The sequence below is a fragment of the Mustela erminea genome, chromosome 6 (genome assembly GCF_009829155.1).
Source record: "Mustela erminea isolate mMusErm1 chromosome 6, mMusErm1.Pri, whole genome shotgun sequence".
Lineage (NCBI taxonomy): Eukaryota > Metazoa > Chordata > Mammalia > Carnivora > Mustelidae > Mustela > Mustela erminea.
The window spans coordinates 51,521,497-51,547,312 of record NC_045619.1 but is presented as its reverse complement, the minus strand read 5'-3'; positions in this window follow the sequence as shown (position 1 = coordinate 51,547,312).

Sequence of the window (25,816 nt, the reverse complement as noted above, 5' to 3'; positions counted from 1 at the left end):
CTGGGTTTAGGCTTTCTTTGCTGTTCTTTCTCCAGCTCCTTTAGGTGAGGGGTTCGGTTACATACTTGAGAACTTTCTTGTTTCTTGAGAAAGGCTTGTATCACTATACACTGTCCTCTCAGGACCACCTTTGCTGTGTCCCACATATTTTGAACAGTTGTGTTTTCATTTTCATGTGTTTCCATGAATTTTTTCAATTCTTCTTTAATTTCCTGGTTGACCCATTCAGTCTTTAGTAGGATGCTCTTTAGCCTTCATATATTTGAGTTCTTTCCAACTTTCCTCTTGGGATTGAGCTTTAGCTTCAGAGCATTGTGGTCTGAAAATATACAGGAAATGATCCCAATATTTTGGTATAGGTTGAGACCTGATTTGTGACCCAGGATGTGATCTATTCTGGAGAATGTTCCATGTGCACTAGAGAAGAATGTGTATTCTGTTGCTTTGGGATGAAATGTTCTGAATATATCTGTGATGTCCATCTGGTCCAGTGTGTCATTTAAGGCCTTTATTTCCTTGTTGATCTTTTGCTTGGATGCTCTGTCCATTTCAGTGAGGGGAGTGTTAAAGTCTCCTACTATTATTGTATTATTGTCGATGTAGTTCTTTGATTTTGTTATCAATTGCCTTATATAGTTTGCTGCTCCCATATAAGGGACATAGATATTTAAAATTGTTAGATCTTCTTGTTGGACAGACCCTTTAAGTATGATATATTGTCCTTCCTCATCTCTTATGATAGTCTTTGGCTTGAAATCTAATTGATCTGATATAAGGATTGCCACCCCAGCTTTCTTTTGATGTCCATTAGCATGGTAAATTGTTTTCCACCCCCTCACTTTAAGTCTAGAGGTGCATTTTGGTCTAAAATAAGTTTCTTGTAGACAGCATATTAATGGGTTTTGTTTTTTTATCCATTCTGATCACCTGTGTCCTTTGATTGGGGCATTTAGCCCATTTACATTCAGGGTAACTATTGAGAGATATGAATTTAGTGCCATTGTGTTGCCTGTGAGTGACTGTTACTGTATATTGTCTCTGTTCCTTTCTGGTCTACTACTTTTAGGCTGTCTCTTTGCTTAGAGGATCCCTTTCAATATTTCCTGTAGAGCTCGTTTGGTGTTTACAAATCCTTTCAGTTTTTGTTTGTCCTGGAAGCTTTTTATCTCTACTTCTATTTTCAATGATAGCCTAGCTGGATACAGTATTCTTGACATGTTTTTCTCGTTTAGTGCTCTGAATATATAATGCCTGTTCTTTCTGGCCTGCCAGGTCTCTGTGGATAAGTCTGCTGCCAATCTAATATTTTTACTATTGTATGTTACAGACTTTTTGTTCCGGGCTGCTTTCAGGATTTTCTTTTTGTCACTAAGACTTGTAAGTTTTACTATTAGATGACAGGGTGTGGACCTATTCTTATTGATTTTGAGGATAGTTCTTTGCACCTCCTGGATTTTGATGTTTGTTCCCTTTGCCATATTAGAGAAATACTCTACAATAATTCGCTCCAATATACCTTCTGCCCCCCTCTCTCTTTCTTCTTCTTCTGGAATCCCAATTATTCTAATATTGTTTCATCTTATGGTATCACTTATCTCTCAAATTCTCCCCTTGTGATCCAGTAGTTGTTTGTCTCTCTTTTGCTCAGCTTCTTTATTCTCCATCATTTAGTCTTCTGTATCACTAATTCTCTCTTCTGCCTCATTTATCCCAGCAGTAAGAGCCTCCGTTTTTTATTGCACCTCATTAATAGCTTTTTTGATTTCAGCTTGGCTAGATTTTAGCTCTTTTATATCTCCAGAAGGGGCTTTTATTTTCCTAGACAGGGTTTTTCTAGTATTTTCCATGCCTTTTTCAAGCCTAGGTAGCACCCTGAGAATCGTCATTCTGAACTCTAGATCTGATATGTTACCAATGTTCTTATTGGTTAGGTCCCTAGCCTTTGGTACTGCCTCTTATTTTTTTTTTTTTGTTTTGTTTTGTTTTGTTTTTTTTTGGTGGGAGTTTTTCTGCCTGCCGTTTTATCCAGATAAGAATATATGAATGAGAGAATAAAATACTATAAGGGTATTTTTACCAAATCAGAAGAGACTCCAAATCGTGGGAAGATGAAAAAGGGTAAAAGGAAGTTCTTTAAAAAAAATAAAATAAAATAAGAAATAAATTAAAAATTTAAAAAAATTTAAAAATATATATTTTAGACTGGTGAATAGAACAGAGCCACCCACTTGATTTTGGGTGTATTTTGGTCTATTAGAAGGAACTACCTCCCAAAATGTATTTATTTAAAAAAAGATTTTATTTATTTATTTGATAGACAGAGATCACAAGTAGGCAAAGAGCCAGGCAGAGAAAGAGGAAGTGAAGCAGGCTCCTCACTGAGCAGAGATTGAGCCCAATGAGGGGCTCAATCCCAGGATCCTGGGATCATGACCTGAGCTGAAGGCAGAGGTTTTAACCCACTGAGCCACTCAGGTGCCCCTACCTCCCAAAATTTAAAGAAAGAAAAAGTTATATATATATCTATATATGTATATATAGATATATATATACACACACACACACACACACACAAAATAAGGGTAAACATGATGAAGGGATGGAATATAACTGTAAAGATGAAAATTTAAAAAAATTCTAAAAAAGAGTTGATAAGATAAGTTGGTTGGGAAAAGAAAGAAAAAGAAAGTGGAGAGAATTTGCTTAGGCTGGAGACTAGAACAAAGCCTTTTGCTAGATTTAGGGTATATTTTGATATATTAGAAGAAGTTGTATCCCAAAATTTTTAGACAAAAAAACTGTATAAGTATACAAAAAAATAGTTAGATACAGTGAAGGATAAAATATAACTATAATAATAAAGGTTCAAAAAGATTTTTTAAGAAAGGCATTTTTAAGATAAATTTAAAAATGTTAAAAGAGGAAAGAGTAAAAGTTAAAAAAATTAGAATAAGAAGAATAATAAAATAAAATAAAATAACCTTTGCAAGACTAAAGAACCATGGTAGAAAGCCATGAATTCCATGGTTTGCTTTCCACTCCTCTGGAATTCCAATGTTCTCCTTGATCAGTGAACTTGGTCTTGGCTGGATTTCTCTCTGATCTTCTCAGGGAGGGGCCTGTTGTAGTGATTCTCAAATGTCTTTGCCCGAGGCGGAATTGCACTGCCCTTGCCAGGGGCCAGGCTAAGTAATCTGCTCCAGTTCCTCTCGAGAGCTTTATTCCCCTGAAAGCTTTCCATAGAGCTCTGGAGGATGGGAATTAGAATGGCGGCCTCCCAGTCTCCAGCCCGGAGGAGCCAAGAGCTTGGGGCCCCACTCCTCAGGGTGCCCTCGGACAAAAGCAGTCAGTCACTCCTGTCTCCCTGGTCTCTATCCGAGCTCTGAGCTCACCCAGGCTGTGACCGAGCATTTCTGTCTCTGGAGCACAGCTCCATTTGGAGTCTCCAAACCCAGCAGATTCCTGCCTCCAGAGAAGAAAGGTAAGTCTCCCTGGATCTGCCACTTTTGGGGTCTCTGCTCAAAGAGCGGTGGCCTGATTGTGCCACGGATCACAATTTAAGGTAATCCTGAGCTGAGAGCTCACTCCTCAGCTCCATCTCTATAGTTGGCTTTCCCTGCTCTGATACCTGTGAGCTCTGCTGCACTCAGACACCCCTGATCCTTCTGTGACCCCACGGGACCTGACACCACACTGTCCCCATGAGGGCTCCACCCCTGCTTATCCTCTGGAGCGATGTCTGTCAGAGGAACAGACTTTTTAAAAGTTCTGATTTTGTGTTCTGTTGCTCCACTGCTTGCCAGGATCCAGCCCCTTCCCCTGTGGTCTATCTTCCCATTGGATCGGATTCACTTCTCTGCATGTCCTACCTTTCAGAAAGTGGTTTATTTTCTGTTTCTAGAATTGCTGCTCTTCTTCTCTTCGATCTCCTGTTGGATTTGTAGGTGTTCGGAATGTTTTGATAACTATCTAACTGAATTCCTGTGCCCTGATGTCATCTCAGCCTGCTACTCCTCTGCCATCTTGACTCCTCCCCCCGGAGCCCTCTTAAATGGAGTGTTTCTTTGTAAAACAAAAGAGGGCGTGTGGAGGGGAGTTAGCAGATTTGCAAAAAATGTAAATTGGGTTTTGGCAGAAAACCTCCTTCTTTTTGCAATCAGGGAGTCATGCAAGTCTTGGGAATGGCAAACATCTGTTTGAAGGGCACCTGACCTTGGCATGTCAGGGAATGCAGAAGAAATGGCACTGGGATTTGATGTGTAGTTTTCTTTTCTTTCTTTTTTTAAAAGATTTTATTTATTTATTTGACACAGAGATCACAGGTAGGCAGAGAGGCAGGCAGAGAGAGGAGGAAGCAGGCTCCCTGATGAGCAGAGAGCCCGATGCAGGGCTCAATCCCACCAGGACCCTGGGATCGTGACCTGAGCCGAAGGCAGAGGCTTTAACCCACTGAGCCACCCAGACGCCCCATGATGTGTAGTTTTCATTCAAGATAGCAAGTGTGCTAGGTAGCAGTGTCGTCAAGTAGTGTGGCCAAGTGTTAAGAATGGAGCAAAGAGGGCACCTGGGTGGCTCAGTGGTTGAGCGTCTGCCTTCGGTTCAGGTTGTGATCCCAGAGTCCTGGGATGGAGTCCTACATCGGGCTCCCTGCTCAGCAGGAGGCCTGACTCTCCCTCTCCCACTCCCCCTGCTTGTGTTCCCTCTCTCACTACATCTCTCTCTCTCTGTCAAATAAACAAACAAAAACACATAAAAAAAGAATGGAGCAAATATTCAATAAACATTTACTTGATGTCTACCACATGCCAGTTACTATTCTATATGCTAGGGATACATAGTTACTAGGACACACCAAGGATGCAGACAGTTTTTTACATCACACAGATGCTAGGATAAAAGTTTGCAGTGCATTGTCATAAATATACTGTACCTTTACTGGGGTTCTTTTCTTGTGCAGCTTAGAATTCAGTGGGCAATTGCAATGCATGTAAATAGACCAGTAGGAGAGGCTAAGTTCACTATCATGTGAACTGCATAGCTAGTCATTTTTTAATTTGACCATTTTCTTTTTAAAACATTAGCAGGTTATGTTAATATCAAAGTTATGAAGAGTCTGAGATTCATGAGTACAAGTTTGCTTTTGCAAATTTAGTGCCAGATACATATTTTAAAGACTTTATTTATTTGAGATTGCAAAAGAGAGAGAGCAGTTTGTAAGTCGGGGGAAGGAGAGGGACAAGCAGACTCTGCACTGAGCATGGAGCCCAATGTGGGGCTTGATCTCATGACCCTGAGATGACCTGAGCCAAGATCAAAAGGCAGATGCTTAACCAACTAAGCCACCCAGGTGCTCCTGTGCCAGTTCTACTTTTTAGAATTCCTAATTTTTCTTACTTTATGTAGGTAAATGGTATATATATTATATTATACCCCCAGTGGGTACTAGGGCATTATCTGTTAATTAAGTATTTTAATATCACTTCCATTTAATGAATATGTATGAATATTGACGCTCATCGTGATAAAGAGTTTAAGTAACCACATCATTTCAGGTCAGGCTTTGCTGCCAAATATGTTTTGAGGAAGATGCAGTTTTCAAAGACTTTTTAAGAATTTCACCAAGATGTTATGGACTTAGAATATCAATGCAAATCATTCACTATGACCAACTAGTTTATTTCTTCATACAGACATGGGAATAAAAGTTTACAGAGTTTGTTGCCATGAGTGAACTATTCCTTTGCTGTGATGATTTTGTCAGATTTACCTGGGAAACAATGTTGACTTTTCCCTACAAACAAATTTAATTATAGGAAAAATTGTAGAAAAAAACCACTACCAATGACTGAAGATCTTTTGCTATTCATGTTTGGATTTTTCCCCCCCAGGCTTCAAGGCTGGTGTTCTATTAGAATCACTCTGCTAGTTGACCTCTTGTGAACTGTAATGTGAAGTAGGAAACGGAATTTCACCAGAGCCACACTAAAGCTTCTGAATTAGAGCCAGGAAGTATTTATTTTGATGCATCATACTTCATAAAGCCAACATCCTGTCCGATGGCCTCAGTGGCATCAGCAAGGATGGCTGGATGGAAAACAGGGGCAAGAGGGATATTAAAGATGGGTTAACCACAATGGCCTTGAGTCTGTGTTTAGTATACACTCCAAACTTCTCTCCAGCCTATGACCTTTGTACTTTCTGTTCCCTCCTTGTGGAATAGACTTTCTGTGTGATTTTTGAAGAACTAGCTCTTTCTCATCATTTAGACATTCTCTTCAATGGCATCTCCTTTGGAGGTGGGGGGGGAGGGGAGTACTCCTTGACTACCATGTTTAACAGTGTCCACCTCCAATCACTCTCTATAGAATTATCCCATTTTATTTTCTTCAAAGCACATCTATGAAATGACCTTGTTATTTATTTACTTATTGATTTGTTCATTTCACTCCATGAAGGAGCAAAGGTCTCTCTGACTCATTGATAAAATCTTCAGTCCCTAGAGCCGTGCCTGGCATATTAAGGGACTCAGTAAATATTTGTTGGAGGCATGAAAGCTCCCTGCAATGTCACCAGTTCCCCTACTTACAGTGCTTCACTCCTCTTCCATCCCGGTATCCCAGGACTCTTTTTGGGACAACTGTCCCAAGAGAAAAATATTGCAAATGTGGGAATGTGATAGAGCATGAAATGTGGTAGAATATTAAATTAGTCTCATAAACTGTGAAACATAAATCATGGTTCCATCTGTTCTGTGACAGAGTGAAAACAGCAAAATTTTTCCACAAGATTGGAACTAAAAACAAAGAGAACCCATGAGTTTCAACTCATGGAGAGGCTGTTACTATTATTTTGGATTGTGTCCTCTCTCTCCTGCTCCTCAGTAACCACTTTAGTCAAGCTGTGCCTTTCTGGAATAGGCCCAGGACTCTTATTCATTGCAGACATTGGTTTCTTCCAATCTAAACGTTTCTGCCCCAAAGCTCCATGCCTGGCACATAGAAACCATGCAACAAATATTTATTGATTATCAAAAGTTAAATTCCATTATTACAGATTTATTATTCTGAGTCAACTATGTCATTTTTTTATTTTAAAGATTTATTTAGCGAGAGTGAGAGAGGGAACACAAGCAGGGGGAGTGGGAGAGGGAGAAGCAGGCTTCCTGCCGAGCAGGGAGCCCAATGCGGGACTCAATTCCAGGATCCTGAGGTGAAGGCAAATGCTTAATGACTAGGTCACCCAAGTGCACCATGTCATTTTTTTTCCTAAAATGGAGATATACCTTAGAAGAGGTAACCTATAAAAGAAAACTCTTCCATTCCCAATCCAGTATTAATCTGTGTACCTCTTTGAAAGAACTTGATGAGATGTAAGGTTTTTTGAGTATGGGTCACGATCAAGGCAGGAGAGGTACAAGTGAGGCATGGTAATGGGCAGCACAAGGTCACAGGCTGTCCTGAGAAGTGACGGGACATTTGGAGAGGACAGAGGGACGAAAAGTTTCAAGACAACTGGTTCACATCACAATTTTGCCTAAGGCCAATATGGTGGGGGATGCTGTTCTGGGAGAATTGGTGCCTTCAGATTATGCCCCGTTGGCAAAATGCATAGGGAAGCTCCACCCTAGGACTGACCAAACTACAGTTTTACCTAGAGGAGGTTAGGTTAAAATGAACGTTGGTACATGGATGACATTTCTGAAGGCTTCCCAGGAAATGGAGAGCAACGATTGACTGTGGGGAATGGAAATGAGGGGTGACAGGATAGTGGATAGGTCTGCAGAGTTTTGCTTTCCTCTTTATAACCTATTGTGAAGCTTTGATTTTTTCCATGACAGTGTATTGATTTCATAGTTACAAAATTTTAGAAATCACTAAAAATCACTATCTTTAAAAGATTTTACCATATTAAAATACTAGCTGAATAAAAATGAATAGTATCACAGCAATAATAGTAATAGCAGGGGACTGTCACGCCAGGGTTCAAATGAATACAGATGGTCCCCAACTTACAATGGTTCCACTTAGGATATTTTGACCTGATGATAATGCAAAAACCATAAGGATTCAGTAGAAACTGTAGTTTGAATTTTGAATTTTTATCTTTTCCTGGGCTAGTGAGATGTGGTATGACAGTTTTCTTGTGATGCTGAACAATGCTGCCTGCTGTGGCTCTCAGGGGCCAGCGATCACGAGAGTAAACAACTAATATCCATACAGCCCTTCTGTCTTTCACTTTCAGTATTCAGTAATTACATAAGATATTCAACACTTTGTTACAAAATCTGCTTTGTGTTAGATGATTTTGCCCATTTGTAGGCTAATGTAAGTGTTTTGAGAACATTTAAGGCAGGGTAGGCTAAGCTGTGATGTTCTGTAGGTTTGTTGTGTTAAAAGCATTTTTGACTTAATGACTTAATGATATTTTCAACGTATGATGAGTTTTTGGGACCAAATCCCATTGTAAGTTGAGGAAGAGCTGTATCTTAATATAAGAAGAAAATCCTTGCATTTGCAAAATACCATTATTCATGTATATTTTCCAGTCTCCTCTGTAGAACATTGTTCAGCCCTCTGAAGACATAAAAGCAGGTCTAGAAGTAGACCGAACAATGGTTTAGAATGCAGACCCTCAGACATAAGCTTCTGTGACATACTGAACTCTGATCTATTCCTTCTATTCTTCCTCTGACTCCGATTTTTTTCTTTCCCTCTCTCATTACCAATTTCGACTGCTGCCTCTCTGAGTGTTTCATATCATACTGCAAGAGAATTGACTCTCACTGTACAGTCTCAGGGTAAGAAAGGTTTCCCAGGCTGTTTTACTGCTCTTGCGTCTTTACCATAAAATGTAATTAATTACCTGAGGGCATATGCAATGTGCCTGATATTTTCAACCTGAAATTTCTTTTTTTTTAAACCTGAAATTTCTAACACGTACCATCTGCACTTACCTGAAGTCTGAATTACTTTCTTACACTGACAGCACCCTCAGTAGATTTTCACGCTCTTGTCTGCAGTTCCAGTTCATCTCCAGCAGAGAGAGGAACTTTCTTGTCACCTTCCCCTCCTATAATGAGAGGCTGTTTAAATCATAATTGTGCAAAGGCAAAGAGGGTTTTCAATACACAGATGAAGGGATTATGAACTGTAGCTGTGGGGGAGTGTGGGTCTTTGCAACTATCATCTGCTTCTGAAACAACATACCTTATTTAGTCTAGAAGGTACCAAGAGAGCAGAGCACCAGGGTTTTATCTAAGCAGTAGCTAAACATTTTTGATAATTGTGGTTTGTGTAAGAGAAGAATTGTACAGAGCTGCAGTGATATTAGACTTGCATCAGACAATTTGGAGGATTTCTTTTTCATTTTCTACTGTCTTAATTTTGAAAGCGTGAGAGACTCTCAGTTGGAAAAATTGTAGATGGGACCTTATTTAGAGCAGTGGGGAAGATCAGAGAGATTGTTGAGGCATCTTCTGGCTCTGTGATTCCTTTCAGCATGGACACAAGTTAAGATTTGTCTGATTTCCCCATCATTTCAATAAATTATAGCCCCTTTCCTGGTCTTACAATAGTAATTTGTTTCTGAAAATCTCTTTGCAGTCAGACTTCTTGTAGGTAAAAAGTGGAATAACCATTGGAATTATTAATGCACAGTTACTCAAAAAATTTACAAAGTCTGTGTATGTATGTAATTGAATCTTGGAAGGGAAATCTCTCCACCAAACACATGTTTGCCCCTTTTATAGGGGAGGCCTGTTCTCTGATATGCAACATGGAAGGGAAAGTGTTCAGTGAGGTGGCTCCTGGATAGAAGTCACCTTCCCCACCCTCTTCCCCCCATGTGTGACCATGTGACTGCTTCTTGCAAATAAAAATGAGCCAGTATTCCAATCATTGAATGAATGTCATGGGATGAAAGATACAGGATAGGAGATATAGTCAATGGTATAGTCATAGCATAGTGTGGTGACAGATGGTAGCTACACTTGTGGTAAGCATAGCATAATGTAGAGTTGTCAAATCACTGTTGTACACCTGAAATGAATGTAATATGGTATGTCAACTACAATAAAATAAATAAGTCAATAAAAAATTGATATCCCCCCCCCAAAAAAACCCCAAGTGAGCCAGTATGTATCACTTCTGGACTGGAGTTTTAAGAAGCAGGTGTGCCTTTCTCGAGGATTCCGCTGAATGCAGAGTACACTAAAGTTTCAGGGGCTGGTGGAGCCAGAAGAAGCCTGGTTTCCTGAGTCACCATGTGCAGAGAAGCCTCCTGTCAACCACAGACACCTACATTGGACTATTACATAGCAAGGAAAAAACTTGTCTTGTGCAAAGACACTGCAGTTTATTTATTCCCAAACTGAAGGGTCAGGAAAGTTTTTCTGTAAAGATTCTGGCAGTAAATATTTTAGGCTTTGTGGGACACCTATGGTTCTATCTCATGTCTCCTTTTTTTTTTCCCTCCCCAAAATGTTTTTTTTCCAGCTTTATTGAGGTATAATTGAAAAATAAAATTATAAAATATTTAAGGAGTACAACATGATGATTTGATATCTATGTATCTCTTTTTGCAATCTTTTAAAGATATAAAAATCATTTTAGTTCACTGGCTATACAAAGCAACTGCAGGCTTAACCAATACAACCTTTTACTACAAAGCAAACAACAACAACAAACCCACACAACAAACCAGTGTAAATGGTGCATGAGAAATTACTAGTATCAACCAGCAGACCATGAAGACTAGACAGACCGTTGGGCCACCTGGGCTCACCACTGTACCGTGAGGACAACTGCAGGTGACTTTCCTGTTGTGGCACCCATGGTTCCCAAGGCACACAAATTCCAGATTTGTTCTCTTAAATGCAGATAATGCCTCCAGAGTTGAAGTTGGTGTAGGACATCAAACTACTAGAAAAGTTAAAATCTTATAACTCTTATTGGAATTCATCAGGATACAATTATGTTGTGGCTTCCCCCTAGCATGGTCTTGCTTCGTCAGCCTATGGCACTTTTTCCACTACTCTTGGGACCTGGTTCACTGCTAGATCTGACTGGAGTCTCCAAATATAGATCAAGACCAACTAGAGCATCTTGAAGCTCCACATGGCAGGATCCAAGATGCCTTCTCCATGTCCCTGTGACCTTCCCAACTCGGCCCTTTCCATGGTTGGCAGGACTCTCAGGCAGGAGGGTGGTTCTGCCCAGCCCCCATGTCTGCCCTTCCCCCCAGGCCCTCAACCTGGTCAGTGTGAAACCCAAGACCACTCAAAACCTCAAGGGAAGTCATCATCCAACAAGATTATGAATGCATACAGGACAGACTCCTCTGCAGCAGGTATGAGGAAGACTTTAGATTATGAGTGCATGTAGGACAGACTCCTCTGCAGCAGGTATGAGGAAGACTTCAAAGAATTTATGATGGTGTGAGAAAAGCTTGTGAGAGACTATTAAGTGAGAAAGGCAGCATTGAAAATTATATATTCAAGATAATCCCAATTGCCTAAAAACAGAGACATGAAGAAAATACACCAAAATGATAACACTGGGGTCCCTGGGTAGTGAATTGAGTGATGTTTTAAAAAATTCTGTTTTCTGGTTTTTGAAAATGTGTACAAAAGAGCCTGTGTTATTTTTTAAATGACCAAGGAAATGGAAGGTAGTCCTTTCTACAAAGTGTTTGTAGACCTCTGCTGTCCGGCGTTCTCAGCCCGAGTCTTGTGCTCTGAGACTTTCTACTTGGACAGGCTTGTAGGAGACCCTGCAGCCCACATTCAGAACAAGAGCAGGAAAGGAAAAGAGCGTGAACAACCTCGTTGTGATTACGAGTCAACACCAGGTTTAAACGAGGGGAAATCAAGATCCAGAGCAACTGATGTTTGGTGAGCCCCATTGCTCCCTTGCCTGCAGGTGTTCAACTTGTTTCAGACCCCCGTGTCTCCCCTTAATAGTCCTTGCTCACTCTGGGTGTCCTCTGTCACCCCTCCTTACTTCCTAAGCACTGGCACGGGGAGCAGAGCCAGCAAGAAAGGCTGTGCCCTCTCTTCACATTCTCCCCCTTTCATGGGGCAGAAGCCTCCCCACGCTCTGTTCTTCCACCTCCTCCCCTTGCTGTCCAGACCCTTCCTGCTGCCTCTTTTTTTTTTTTTTTTTTCCCTGTGATCACTCTGGGGATATGCTGCAACCGTGTTCCCCCAGGTGATCATTTCATTTGTCGGGCACACACATGCACAAGTACGCATGTGCTCCCTGGGACGTTTATCGGTTCTCCGTCAGCACGTGGTCAGGCCGAGCACGCATGCATTCAGCCAGCCAGCAAACTGCCCTCCGCTTAGTGTCAGGCATTACTCTAGGTGCTGGGGCACACACGGAACCAGGTAGCAAGGGTCCCCTCCCTCTCGGAGCAGACTGTCCAGACTGAGCAGACTGCGGGGATAGACAGTAAACAAATACATCCATACTACAAAGCAGTGTAGTGATAAGTGCCATAGAGACAAATAAGGTTGAGGAAGGGGCTAGGGAGCTGGGCTGGAAGGTGCCTTTAGCTATATGGCTCAGAGAAGGCCGGTGTGTGGAAGCTTCATTTTAGCAGAAGTTTGGATGAAGTGTGGGAGAGGGCTATGTGAAGCCTGGGAGCAGATGTTCTGGCTGATGGCCTGTAAGTGCAAAGGCCCTGACAAAGGCCCAGGGACAAACTTGAATCCTGCCCTCAAGTTACTCCCATTCTAGTGAAAGGGGCAGATAAGTCATCTGGCAATAGGGATATTGTGTGACAAACATTTGTCACTTAGCGTTTACAAGGGCCTAACCCTTCCGGCATTTAAAGACATGTGTCATCTGATGTCTATGTCCTCTAGTAGAAAACAAACTCCATGAGAGTAGAGGTTTTGCGTTATTCACTACGGCATGTTCAGGACCTAAAACAGCTCCTGGCACCAGGTAGATGCTCCATACAGTTAAAGTAGAGGAAAGAATCCCACACTTGCCCATCTGCTGGCAATTCCCCTCCCTAGAGGCAACCACTGTTCTCAAGCCCAGGAGAAGTGTGTTATTTAAAAAGACCATCATGTTCTCCACTGAGCTTCCACCTGGGGGCTTACAGGCCAGTCTCAGGGTGCCAGGAAGGAAAGGGTGCTGTCCACTGGCTGTGTGTGGGCTGCAGGAGACACTGGTCTTCTAAGGCTTATAAGGACCTGGCTGCCTTTCCTGACTGGGGAGCAAAGGAAGAATGAGGAAACTCTGGCTAAACCCTGGAACCCCCCTTCAGGCTTTCATGGGAACTTGGCACTTAGGAAAAGTATCTACCTGCTGCCCCACACAGTGAGCACCTCCCACCCCGCCTTTAGCTCATCACTGTATCTCAGCACAGGGGACCTGGCAGCAAATACTCTTTCTGTATGTGAATGTGGAAAGCCAGAGCTGCACACAGTCTTGAGTCCCACAGCTGTTGGAGACTTTGCTTTTCGGTGGACTTGATGTATGACCCTTAAGCAGGACCCAGGTTGGGGACCACGTTGAGTGACGGGAACTGAGTCCTCATCTCAGAAGAAACTTCTCAGAAAGTATCAAATCCATATAGAGTATCTAGGAAGTCAAAATGAATGTTTTAATCATTATTTCCTTCGTAGACAGACAAGGCAAGATTATCCCTCAATTTTATACTTGGGGCAATTTGCAATTTACAAGTATTAGGGAGGGAAGAAATTAATAATTACTGAGTATCCATTATCCTTGATAGATTAATTACAAAACTATCATCCAGAATGTGCTCAAGACCACACAGCTAGTAAGAGAGTGGTTACTTAATTAGTTTTAGAAAATTTGAGCAGGATTCCTTAACTCACAGCAAATCTCCCCAAAAGCAGTCTTATTCTGATGCCAACAAATCCCTGTTCGGGTTTTATTTTGTGTCTTTAGATGTCTTGGGTCAAGTCACTACATCTTTAGAGTCCGTATACCTATGTAAAGCCTAGCACATCATACACACAATAAGTACTTGTCAAGAAATAGAGGAAAAGGTGTGTCTGGGTGGCTTAGTCAGTTAAGCGTCTGCCTTCAGCTCAGTTCATGATCTCAGGGTCCCCACGTTATGCTCCCTGCTCAGTATGGAGTTTGGGTGTCTCTCTTTCTGTCCACCCCCACCTTGTTCTCTCTCTCTCTCAAATAAATAAAGTACATAAAAAAAAGAAACAGAAGAAAAAACTTAGTCACTAATACTTTGTATGAATTATAATTAGTCTATTGACTATTTTTTCCTTCATATTATTATTTCCTTCTCTACTAGTGAATAGCATATTCGTTAATTATAACAGCAACAAGGACTTCTCTATCTAAGTTACTGGCCACTGAATTATTCCATTTGCTTGGTCCCAAATCTTTGGAGTCATCTGCAACCCTTCCCCTCTCATATGGTACATCCAAAATGCCATTGAATCCTGTTGATTCTCCTTTCAAGAGATGTCCCAGTATGACTCATCCTCACTATCTCCCCTGCTACCACCCTGATGCAAGCTACCTGTCTGGATCACTGCGCTAGCTTCCTAACTGGCCTCTGGGCTTCTGCCCTTGCTTCCTCCAGGTATTTCTCAAAGAGCAGCTGGAGTGAATCCTATAAAAACACATCTGATCACGTGACTATCACATGATCTATGAAATAGAAAAATGAAGAGTGTCAGTAAAGGAAGCAAGGGCAAAAATGAACTATTGGAATTTCATCAAGATCAAAAGCTTTTGCACAGCAAAGGAAACAGTGAACAAAACCAAAAGACAACTGACTGAATGGGAGAAGATATTTGCAAACAACATATCAGATAAAGGACTAGTGTCCAAAATCTATAAAGAACTTAGCAAACTCAACACCCAAAGAACAAATAATCCAATCAAGAAATGGGCAGAGGACATGAACAGACATTTCTGCAAAGAAGACATCCAGATGGCCAACAGACACATGAAAAAGTGCTCCATATCACTCGGCATCAGGGAAATACAAATCAAAACCACAATGAGATATCACCTCACACCAGTCAGAATGGCTAAAATCAACAAGTCAGGAAATGACAGATGCTGGTGAGGATGCGGAGAAAGGGGAACCCTCCTCCACTGCTGGTGGGAATGCAAGCTGGTGCAGCCACTCTGGAAAACAGCATGGAGGTTCCTCAAAATGTTGAAAATAGAACTGCCCTATGACCCAGCAATTGCACTACTGGGTATTTACCCTAAAGATACAAACGTAGTGATCCAAAGAGGCACGTGCACCCGAATGTTTATAGCAGCAATGCCCACAATAGCCAAACTATGGAAAGAACCTAGATGTCCATCAACAGATGAATGGATCAAGAAGATGTGGTATATATACACAATGGAATACTATGCAGCCATCAAAAGAAATGAAATCTTGCCATTTGTGACAACATGGATGGAACTAGAGCGTATCATGCTTAGCGAAATAAGTCAAGCAGAGAAAGACAACTATCATATGATCTCCCTGATATGAGGAAGTGGTGATGCAACATGGGGGCTTAAGTGGGTAGAAGAAGAATCAATGAAACAAGATGGATTTGGGAGGGAGACAAACCATAAGTGACTCTTAATCTCACAAAACAAACTGAGGGTTGCTGGGGGGAGGGGGGTTGGGAGACGGGGGTGGGATTATGGACATTGGGGAGGGTATGTGTTTTGGTGAGTGCTGTGAAGTGTGTAAACCTGGTGATTCACAGACCTGTACCCCTGGGGATAAAAATATATGTTTATAAAAAATAAAAAATTAAAAAAAAAAGAGTGTCAGTAAAGCCAAAAGGTGGTTCAGTGAAACAATTGATAAAATTTATAAACCTTTAACAATACAGATCAAAAAAAAAGAGAGAACACATAAATTATCAGTGTTAGGAGAGAAAAGGGGGCATTATTAGAGATCCTACAGACATTAAATGTCAATGCATATGTCAATAAATTCAGGGACTTAGATGAAGGGAATAAACTCCGGGAAAAAGATGCATTAACAAATCTGATAAAAAAAAGAGAGAACATTTCTCAGCCCTATATATGTTAAGGAAATTATATTCAAAACAAAAAACCTCCTACAAAGAAAATCCCAGGCCCAAATGACCTCACTGGTGAATTCTCTCAAACACTGAAGGAAGAAATAATGCTGACTTTACACAAACATGATCAACATTAGCTGTTGTTATGATTACCATCTGTATAGTTTTTATAAGTCTCATGTATCTTAAAATGAAGAAGACAGAACTTTTCATAGTCTTCTAAAAACAGTTAATTCATGGGAGTTTACTTTGTGTTTTCTTTTTTTTAAGGTTATTTATTTATTTGAGAGAGAGAGAATGATCGGGGGGAGGGAGAAAGAGAGAGAGAGAGAAGCAGATTTCCTGCTGAGCATGGAGCCTGACGGGGGCTCGATTCCAGGACCCTGGGATCATGACCCCAGCAAAAGGCAGACACTCTGTCTGAGTCACCCAGGTGCCCTTGGTAGGTTACTTTGTACATCCTTCCTCTCTTAGCTGTGTTTGTTTGACCCAGAATGGTATGTGGTGTTTGCAAAAACACTGTGTATTGCTATTGTCTCTGACCTAAGTAGTTTTTAACCTTTTATACAAAACCAGTTGTTCCTCTGGGACTTGAGAAGAAGGTCTGCCAAGCAGTATGATCAAGAATTTTTCAGGATTCTATCACACCTGGTTTTTGGTGACCTTTTAATAACACTAAAGCTTTGTTTACTTGTTTCTTCAATTGTTTTGTATAAGCCCTTTCTGGAGGAGTAACGAAGAATTGTTCAGATGAAGTGTTTCTTGCCTTAATTTGGTTTCATGTTACAGGCTAAGGTTAAAATTTGTACAGCAAATGGAAAAGTTGTGGGCAATCGCAGTAATGGCTGGGGGAAGCTTTCCTTTTTTCCTATCCTTCCTCAGAGATACTAAGGGCCAGTTAGACTAAATCCTTCAGAAGCATTCTTTTTCACTATTGTTTGATGTAGTTCCAGCCACATCAAACACAGGAGGCATCCAGACTTCTCTGGGTTGAAATGACTGAGGTTGCATTTTTCAGAGGTCTTGGGAATCTGGTAATATGAACTGAAGAGAAGTCATGGTGAGAGTTTCTGAGTGACTGAGCATTCATAGCTAACTAAGGGATGAGGGCCCTGCACTCAGGAAACCTCTTCTCCCCACCACCCTGGTTTCTTTACTCATCTTTCTCAGCAGCAGAAAACTGCATGTATTAGAGCTCAGCATACCTGGCCTCAGCAAAGGGCAGTTTTCTGATGGACTATGATATTTCTCTATGTTAGAGTATAGGCCAAGCTACTATAGCAGAGAGACTCTAAAATACAGTAGCTTTAATGAGATAGAAGTTGATTTTCCTTTCCTGTAACAGTCAAGAGGTGGGTGGCTCTACTCCATGAGGTCATCCTTTATCTTACCTCTCCACTATTTCCCAGAACAAGGGTCTTGACCTTAGGTCCATGGACTGCTGGGAGGCCATGGATTAAATTTTTTCTTTCACTTTTGAAAGCAAGTAACAAGGAACAGTGACATTAGCAGTACCTATGCCTTTGCCACCAGAAATTACAGATAATTTTATATCATATTCATTTGTTGTAAATATCTTATACTAATATCATACTGTACCACTGTTAACAATAGACCTGCCTCTAGAGCTTGCTATTTGATGGATTAATAAACACATGACATTATATTAAAACTTGTAAACATAATTTTTCAAAATGTATATTTTAGTATATTTTCCTTTTTAATTTTGTGTATTTTATTTTATGCATTTATTTTTTATTTTTTTTTTAAAGATTTATTTATTTATTTATTTGACAGAGAGAAATCACAAGTAGATGGAGAGGCAGGCAGAGAGAGAGAGAGAGAGGGAAGCAGGCTCCCTGCCGAGCAGAGAGCCCGATGTGGGACTCAATCCCAGGACCCTGAGATCATGACCTGAGCCGAAGGCAGCGGCTTAACCCACTGAGCCACCCAGGCGCCCCATTTTATGCATTTATAACACAATTCGTAGAAGGGCTACATAGATTTACCAGACTTCCTCGGAGGTCTATGATACAAAAGAGGCTAACGTCTCTATTCTGAGATGTTTCCCTGGACCTCATGGTAGAATCTTGCTTTTTTGCTCCACATCATTCCATTCTAGCTAGAAGGAAGGGAGAAAGAGGAAGTGGGGAGTGTTTTCTTTCAAGACGATGACCTAGAAGTTGTAAACATCCCTTCTGCTCATGCTATGCTAGTGATAATATAGTCAAATGATCACATCTAGCTGCAAGAAATGCTGAAATTGTAGTCTCTAACTGGGACCAAGAGCCCTGCTAAATGTGGTGGTGATGGTGGGTGCACTAGCCAGGGAAGAAAGAGGAGTATACATGTAGGATGACAGCTGAGGGTCCCCACCACTCCCACATAATTCTGCTGGGATTCTGAAATCTGTTTCATCAGTGCTTTAGTAAAACATATAATATCTCTTAATCTGGGTGGGGAGGTGGGTCAAGCACAATAATAATCATATCTGGAGTGTCTATACTGTCTTTCCTAAAAACTTCAAGTTACCTTATAGACACTTTCACAAGAACTGGTATACAAGATTTTTCAGACTGACCACTGTGTTTGTGGGCTAGAAAAGCATTGTGAATACAGAAGATGCTTTTCTTGCCCCCAGATTGCTAAATGGGAAGACCCTACAAATGCAGGTAATTACATTTAACATGAACGACAAAAGCACGCTCAAGGTCAAATCCAACTGGTTGTGGAAGTCCTTTGTACAGAATTAAAAGTTTCATTTAAGTTCTGTTTTTTCATATTTTTGAGTTAACATACATTGAATGTTTACTCTGTTTAGGCAAGCAGAGGACTGAGTACATCAAAATTAATAAGCCAGTTTTCTTACCCTCAAGAGGCTCAGGATCACATATAAGTGTGGGTGTTCATGCATATGTATGTATGTGGGGAAGAGAATATGTATACACATTCACATATATGTATGTATGTGGGAAGGAGAATGGCACAGTAAATACATTATCTTTAAGTGTTATTGTTGCCAAAATAAAGAGAGAATAAAGGTGTCATGGGTATAGAAAAAGGAAAGGAGGGAATGAATGTCAAGTAAGGAATGGAAGATTAATCTTCAAAGACAGGAAGTTATTGCTTTTATGATTGTACATATAACCAATAAGTCATCTGTCCTCGAGTTGAGTCTCTCTTTTCACACTTTTTTTTGCCTTGGAAGCTGGTATTGACACTTCTTTGCAATCAGCTTAAAGGATTTTTTATACTATCAGAACACAAGCTAGCAATATTAATTTTCCTGAATATTTTGTAAGAGATGAGCATAATTCACATTGCGCAGTTCAATGTTATTTCACTTCAAAGTATTTCACTTTAATATTATTTTACTTCAACAAGTCCCTTTAGACCTTTCTCTTTAATGGTCTCTGCAATGCTGAGGTCAAATAGGGTTTTTTCTCTGTTCTCCTTCTGGCATCATCTAGTGCTTCTGCTCTGGTTTCCCTTACACTGGAATCTAGAGCCTCCTTGCCCTGCCCCTCAACTGTACTTCCTTCTGCAGAGTAACTTAGTTCTACCCAGGAACTACAGACTGGCTCATCTATATGCACAGTGCAATAGTGTTCTTTAAGCATAGAAAAGGCCATACTTCCACATTGTATGAAGATGATTAATTTTTATAGTTGTTTTTTTTTAAGAAGGCTCCACACTGGGTGGAGCCCCAACATGGGGCTCAAACCCAGGACCCTGAGATCAAGAGTTGGACATTTAACCTGATTGATCCACCCAGGTGCCCCTAAGATGATTAATTAAAAAAAATTTATGGCTACACCCAGAACTCTTTAGAATTTCACTTGCTTTAGTTAGGCAAGTGAAGCAAGATAGTAACACAGTGTTGAGGGAGTAGGGTTGGGTGATAAGGTGGCACATTAAAAAAAAAAAAAAGATTTTATTTATTTAAGAGAGAGAATGAGAGAGAGAGAACATGAGCTGGGGGAGAGGCAGAGGTAGAGAGAGAAGCAGACTTCCCACTGAGCAAGGAGCCTGATGCAGGACTCAATCCCAGGACCCTGGGATCATGACCTGAGCAGAGGGCAGATGCTTACCTGACTGAGCCATCCAGGCGTTCTAATAAGGTGGCTCATTTTAATGATTTTGTTAGTTGTGATCACCTACACTTGTATAGGTCAGTGACTCTGGGTGATATGAGCCTCCGAAGGGACTCTTAAAATGCTATTTATACCCTATTCCTTAATGCAATGCACTTTTAGGTTCATTTTTTTCAATTTTCCCAGAGAAATTAAATACATAAATTGTAAGTAGATGAAGGGCATGAACGAAGAGGAGGCAGGAAAACATTCCAGATTGGAAAAATGGCAAAGGTAATGTTGAGACATTGGGGTGATGGTGGAGGGGGGAACAGAATCCAGTATGTCTTCATCTCATACCATGCTTCCAGTTCCCTGAAGTTAAGATAACTAAAGGTTAATCTGGTTCATTTCCAGTTAGGAATGGTAGGATGAATGTGCCTTGGCTTCTTAGCAGCTATCTCTTGAAAGATGAACCTCCTTTCATACATCTGACCCAGCAGTCACCTCTGAGGCTTCATCCTCTCCAGGCTGCATGCTAAGAAAGAACAGTCAGACCAAGTGGTACAAGAGATGGGAAACAAGTTTGAGTAGGAGCTATTGGGTCAAAGTGGGACAGTACTTGGGGTGTGTGTGTGAATTAAAAAATGGTGAATGAACTGAAATCAATGAAAGAGAAAGAAGAGTGGAGAAAGCAGGTTATGACAGAGGTAATAGATACCAAATAATTCTCCAGGTGTGCTGAGCAGAGAAGAGAAAGGGAGGTTGGGTATGAAATTAGTTGATTGCCATCACTTAGTTCACTCAGTGTTGCAAGTATAAGCAAATGTAACTCAAGCTTTCTTAAGCAATAGTGTTTTCATTAGAACATGATTAAGAGAGCTGGTTTTGGAGGAAGACTGGTTGGGTTTGAATACTGGCTTTAATACTTGAGATCTTGAGTAAATTACTTAATCCTGGTGTTTCAGTGTCTTCACTTCAATGAAATAAATCCATTTAAATTAAATTTAATAAATGTAAAAAGCACACAGAAGAGTGCTTAGCTTCTGGCAAGCTTTCAATAAGTGGTTAACTATTATTTATTATTATTATGTTGGTAAAAACAAACTCCCAAACCTATAAAGTCAGTCTACAGAAGTCCATCAGGCAAAAGGAAATAATGATTCTTTACTTTGCTGTAGTTGATACATTTATTTTCAGTCATTATATTCACAGTGTTAACTATGCTGTTCTCTCCATAAAATTATGTGTGTGCATATGAATTACAGGGCTCTAATTTGAAACTCTAACTGCATGTGTAGTCACTTTAATTGTACAACAAACCTACAAAATGTTTAAGTGTAAATTATCATGATGACTAAACAGAAAATCTGCAGTTACCAAGACCTGCACATAAATTGACTGTACAAGATGATAATTGGACAGTAGTGAGTAGATGCTCCTGAGGACCTCGCTACTGCTAATTGGATCTTCCGCACTATTTCAATGTTCTCTCAGCTGGAATGCCCAGAAGGCAGCTGGAGATCAGCCTTGTGGCTTTTGAGGGTAACCTACAGTTTGTCAGCACAGGGGTGAAGTTAGCACCATGGGACTTTTCCCAGGCTGCTGGTTAACATACTCTAGTTCTAATACCCTAAACCACTACATGGGGGAGAGAAAAGAAGCCAAGACCGTAACTGGAGGAAATGAAGGAAAAGGGAAAAGGGAAGGAAGAATAATATTCATGAAATTCCTTCTTTGGGTCACTTTCTAGGGACTTTCAGATATTATTCTTGCATCAGTCTTATGGGAAAGATTCTTACCCCATTTGTAACAGACGTCATTAGTTGAACTATTTCTGTCTCCTTTCTTGCTTCAATAGAGTTTCAGTCTCTGATTGTTTGCCTTTCGCCTACGATGGAGGTCCTTCACTTGTCCCTATCTCTCAGCAACTGGGGTAATCCTCATAAATCATTTTCACCCTGTTATTCTTGATAGAGATTGTTTAGACATGTACAAGAGATAAAATTCTAGTCAATGAAAGGTGATGAGAGGCTGCTGGGAAGATTCTGGGAATAATGTTTTATTCTTTTAAAGTGGTCCCAGAGGGGAAGTGGAAGCTGCTTCTGCAGCGGGATGTGGTTATGTCTGCAAGGGACTGAAAGTGTAGCACTATCTTGCGGTCATGAGGGGAGCAACTTGGGGGCAAAGCAGACATGCTGATGTGCCTCCTGTTTGGACTTTTGTGCATGATTACAAACATTATCATCATTAAATCCTCTTTGCGGTTGGAGTTAACTGTAGACAATTCTATTACTTGTTTGTTTGTTTCAAGTTTGTATTAAATTCCAGGTAGTTAACATACAGTAAGACATTAGTTTCAGGAATAGAATTTAGTGATTCATCACTTAAATACACGGTGCTCATCACAAGTGTCCTCCTTAATACTCATCACCCGTTTAGCTTGTCCCCTTCCTACCTCCCCTCCAGCAACCCTAAGTTTGTTCTCTATAGTTAAGAGTCTGTTTCATGGTGTGCCTTGCTCTCTTTTCCCCGTCGTATTCATCTGTTTTTCTTTCTTAAATTCCACATATGGATGAAATCATGTGCTATTTGTCTTTCTCGGACTGACTTACTTCGTTTAGCATCATATACTCTAGCTCCATCCATGTCATTGCAGATGGTAAGATTTCATTCTTTTTATGGCTGAGTATTTTCATTTTATGTATATATACCACATCTTTTTCATCCATTCATCAGTCAATGGACATTTGGGCTCTTTCCATAATTTGGCTATTGTTGATAGTGCTGCTATAATTATCAGGGTATGTGCATGTGTCTCTTCAAATCAGTATTTTTGTATCCTTTGGGTAAATACTAGAAATGCCATTGCTGGACTATAGGGTAGTTCTAATTTTAACCTTTTGAGGAACCTCCATATTGTTTTCCAGAGTGGCTGCACCAGTTTGCATCCCCACCAAAAGTGTAAGAAGGTTCCCCTTTCTCCACATCCCTGCCAACATCTGTTGTTTCCTGTATTGTTAATTTTAGCCATTCTGACAAGTATGAGGTGATATCTCACTGCAATTTTGATTTGTATTTCCCTAACGATGAATTGTGTTAAGTATCTTTCCATGTGGGACGCCTGGGTGGCTCAGTTTGTTGGACGACCGCCTTCGGCTCAGGTCATGATCCTGGAGTTCCCGGATTGAGTCCCGTATAAGGCTCCCAGCTCCATGGGGAGTCTGCTTCTCCCTCTGACCTTCTCCTCGCTCATGCTCTCTCTCACTGTCTCTCTCTCAAACAAATAAATAAAATCTTAAAAAAAATTTTTTTTTTAAAAGTATCTTTCCTGATCCATTCATCTGTTGATGGACATCTAGGTTCTTTCCATAGTTTGGCTATTGTGGACATTGCTGCTATAAACATTCGGGTGCACGTGCCTCTTTGGATCACTACGTTTGTATCTTTAGGGTAAATACCTAGTAGTGCAATTGCTGGGTCATAGGGCAGTTCTATTTTCAACATTTTGAGGAACCTCCATGGTGTTTTCCAGAGTGGCTGCACCAGCTTGCATTCCCACCAGCAGTGGAGGAGGGTTCCCCTTTCTCCGCATCCTCGCCAGCATCTGTCATTTCCTGACTTGTTGATTTTAGCCATTCTGACTGGTGTGAGGTGATATCTCATTGTGGTTTTGATTTGTATTTCCCTGATGCCGAGTGATATGGAGCACTTTTTCATGTGTCTGTTGTCCATCTGGATGTCTTCTTTGCAGAAATGTCTGTTCATGTCCTCTGCCCATTTCTTGATTGGATTATTTGTTCTTTGGGTGTTGAGTTTGCTAAGTTCTTTATAGATTCTGGACACTAGTCCTTTATCTGATATGTCGTTTGCAAATATCTTCTCCCATTCTGTCAGTTGTCTTTTGATTTTGTTAACTGTTTCCTTTGCTGTGCAAAAGCTTTTGATCTTGATGAAATCCCAATAGTTCATTTTTGCCCTTGCTTCCCTTGCCTTTGGAATTGTTCCTAGGAAGATGTTGCTGCGGCTGAGGTCGAAGAGGTTGTTGCCTGTGTTCTCCTCAAGGATTTTGATGGATTCCTTTCGCACATTGAGGTCCTTCATCCATTTTGAGTCTATTTTTGTGTGTGGTGTAAGGAAATGGTCCAATTTCATTTTTCTGCATGTGGCTGTCCAATTTTCCCAGCACCATTTATTGAAGATGTGGTATATATACACAATGGAATACTATGCAGCCATCAAAAGAAATGAAATCTTGCCATTTGCGACAACATGGATGGAACTAGAGCGTATCATGCTTAGCGAAATAAGTCAAGCAGAGAAAGACAACTCTCATATGATCTCCCTGATATGAGGAAGTGGTGATGCAACATGGGGGCTTAAGTGGGTAGAAGAAGAATAAATGAAACAAGATGGGATTGGGAGGGAGACAAACCATAAGTGACTCTTAATCTCACAAAACAAACTGAGGGTTGCTGGGGGGAGGGGGTTTGGGAGAAGGGGGTGGGATTATGGACACTGGGGAGGGCATGTGCTTTGGTGAGTGCTGTGAAGTGTGTAAACCTGGTGATTCACAGACCTGTACCCCTGGGGATAAAAACATGTTTATAAAAAATAAAAAATTAAAAAAAAATAAAATAAAATAATAAAAAAAAATATGAAACCATAAAAAAAAAAAAAGTATCTTTCCATGTATCTCTTGGCCATCTGGATGTCTTCTTTGGAAAAATGGCGGTTCATGTCTTCTGCCCATTTCTTAATTGGATTATGGTTTCTTGGGTATTGAGTTTGATAAATTCTTTATAGGTTTTGGATACTAACCCTTTTTCAGATATGATATTTGCAAATATCTTCTCCCATTCTGAAGATTGCTTTTTAGTTTTGTTGATTGTTTCCTTTGCTGTGCAGAAGATTTTATCTTGATGAAGTCCCAATAGTTCATTTTTGCACTTGCTTCCCTTGTACACACACACACACACACACACACACAATGCATGTGTGTGCACATACACACACATACTCCATTCTGACAATTTCAAACTTTGAGCTGGCAATTTTAGTCCATTTACACTTACTGCAATTATTGATATATTGGGTCTGTCTTTATTGCTTTGCTTGTCATTTTCATTTGCTCCACTTTTTCTGTTTCTTTTTAATGCCTTTTACTTAAGTCTTGCAATATGCATAAGTCTTGCAATATGAAAAGTCTGTGTATGCTTATGCTCTTAAAACTTTCTTCCTGACTTTCTCTACCCAGATGTCATCATTTTGATATTATCTAAAAATTTAATTAGGGGTCATTAAGCATATATATTTTTCTTTTTCTTTTCTTCAAATGTAACTGTTTTAAATAATAAAACTCTAGTAAGGTATTTATTCATCTTACTATAAATTTATCTCATAGTTAAAATTCATAATATTTACCTATTCTGAAGTCAATAAGTGGCCTGATTAGTGCCTAATGTTGGTCTCTAGAATATTAAAATTTGTGGGTGTATTGATGGTTGTTTCATCGCACACTTTAAATTCCTTTAAAAATTTATGGAATTCAAATAAAGTGTGTAGCCGTTGAACTTCTCAGTAGAATATTTTTTTTCTCAACTAAGACTTTAAAATAACTTTACTGCATATATCTTAATACAACATCTCTTGAATGTTGTTTCTTTTTGAGTATTTTATTGATAACCTTCCCTCT